This window comes from Haliotis cracherodii, unplaced genomic scaffold (genome assembly GCF_022045235.1).
Source record: "Haliotis cracherodii isolate W230 unplaced genomic scaffold, xgHalCrac1.p SCAF_8, whole genome shotgun sequence".
NCBI lineage: Eukaryota > Metazoa > Mollusca > Gastropoda > Lepetellida > Haliotidae > Haliotis > Haliotis cracherodii.
In genome coordinates, this window is record NW_027266341.1 from 27315647 (window position 1) to 27318221 (window position 2575).

Genomic DNA, 2575 nt, shown 5'->3' on the forward strand with positions numbered 1-2575 from the left:
TATTATCCCCACCCTATAATAAACAGATAGATTGTAAACATTTGTATACAAGAGAATAATACCTTTAATATGAATTATCCTGGATCATAACATGGTAACAGTTTATATCTTTATGCTACATTTGTATCTAGAGAAATACACATTCATGCTGTCAGATTTGTCATCCACCCATTTTAAATGCTGACAGTCAAAATTACTACATATTTGCTGTATTATATACATGTACAATGCAAATGTATATTTTGTCATGATTGCGTAAATATCCAGGTGAGCGATACAGGCTCTGTGGGCCTCTTGTTAATACATTTTATCGAGAGGCCCCTACACTCTTGTTTATACATTTTATCAAGCATTGTATTTTCATAGCAATTGACTAAACCTACTGTGTAACCTCTAATCCTGATGTACAAGCCTTCGAAAGGAATAAAAAATGTCAACAACAAAAACAAAAACATTTTATCAAGATGTGCTACATATTATACCCATTTTTTTTTTTAATTGTGAGTTGTTGTGTAACTTATCAATATTGGAACTTATCAATATAAGATTCAACTTTGTGCTGAACAAGTAAGTTTGTATTTGTAGGAATAACGAAATTATTTAGGAATATGAACAAAAGTATTTAGCGAAATGTTTCTGCATCAATACAATAAAACCTTAGATATTTACAAGGCGATATTTGTCATCTTAATCAGTATTTAGCATTATTACGTACATTATAAGGCTGCATTAAAATGTTTATCTCGCATATGTTTTGTACTTTTTTATTATTGAAAACACATGTGATGAGGAGAAACATATGATGCTGAAAAGTTGAAAACTAAGATGACTTGGCGTGATCACCTTCGAGTCTGGGTCAAGTTTGATTTTCTTGGGTGGATCCAATACGTTTTCAATAGATTACAGCATTTTCTGCGACAGTCTTTTGTACTTTCTCACAAGTAACCAGAGTGGTTCGTGAAATATCCTTCTATTCCAGCACTTTGACACATTTTCTTCATTAATGTTTTAAGTTTGTTCACACCGATCACTTGGCTGCTGTAGCGTAGGTTGTCGTTGTCTTTCTCTGGCAGTGGTCGCCTGTAAAATGGTCCAGTGTTACCAATTTTCGACAGTTAAGTATTGTACAATCTCGGCAGATCCCCGGTTGTATGATGACGTATGTCCTTGGCCTCCACTGAACGGTGATAAAGACCGCCGATGTATTTCTTCGCCGTCGTCCCTCTGAATTCAATATAATCTCCGATTTGATCTTTATCCACGATTATCTGTTCACGGAGTCAAAAAAGCTTGCAGTTATAATAGAAGACAGTGTTGAGTAGGCTCTGTGAGGTACTGTCTCCAAACATGTTCTTCTCCCGAAGTGTGTATTCGGATTCTTCAGTGATTGGTTCGGCTTGTTTGGTTTTGGTTCCAAGACCCTTTGCAGTCAGTCTTTTCATTTCAGCATTCAACACTTGTCTAAAACGTAAACATTCCAATTGTTTTAGATCAAAGAAGTTCACATGAATATATTTCCTTCTTCTCGCATGTTACGTAACAGTACTGTTACAATTTGAAACAATGTTTTTGGAGGATATTCATCTCCGTTTTGTTTTCTTGCTTCGAGAACAAATCTTGACATGTAGGTGTTTACATCATCAGCAGTAAAATCCTTCAACGTGGGCACTTTTATTTGTCGAGACCGAATATCTTTCCAATCATTGATAACTGTCTTTCAATAAAGATGCTATGTGTTGTTCAGAAACAGACTTAGGGAAGCGTTTTGAATCATTTGCGTCCTCATCAAACGGGTCGTAGTCGATCTCAAAGTTGCCGATATCAAGATCAATATCCATGTCTTCGATTTTAATGTCAAATACATCCAAAACCTGCGATAACGTTAGTTGATTTAGTGCAAAGTTCATTTCGATCACGTCTGTGGCTTGAGACAAAGTAATAAAATCAATTTCATCAGTCCATATGGTTACACTTCGAACGATTGCTTCTAAATGACGCAGTATTTTCGGAACGGTTCGCGGGCAGAAAACATGTGACGTCATATTATACGTCACTAAATTTTACACAAACTCGCGCAATTTTGGAATGACCGTCGCAACTCGTGCTAGAAGTCACTAACAACACACCCACCTACTCGTTGTTTGGGCAGTAAGAGCTTGGCATTTGATTGACAGACAAAAGGATCACCAAACAACTCGTCTTGGTGTGTTGTAACTATAACTTGCTTCTTGTGTAATTCATAGGAACGCAGTTTTAAACCTATATGATTAAATACATATATAACATTTTTACTAACTCTTACATGTCTTTGCAGTTTGACCATTATACCATCAATGGATATATTTGGGGGGGGGGGGGGGGGGGGGGGGATTTCATAGGAGGTGTCAGTTTCTAAGTTTCTGATGAGAGTTATGACTCCATGCTGATAATTAAAACTAAAATGAAAATGCAATTATTAAGCATATAAATGCATGTTCATTATATCCCCGAACTATTTTTTTTTTTTTTGGTTTATTGTTTAACGCCACACTCAGCAATATTCCAGCTATATGGCGGCGGTCTGTAAACAATCGAG

At 36.2% G+C, this 2575-nt stretch overlaps 1 pseudogene; it reads right to left on the minus strand.

Moving 5' to 3' along the window:
• Nucleotides 1-935: 935 nt before the first annotated feature.
• LOC139450890 (uncharacterized) lies at nt 936-2323 on the minus strand (annotated as a pseudogene).
• Between the last annotated feature and the right edge of the window lie 252 nt (nt 2324-2575).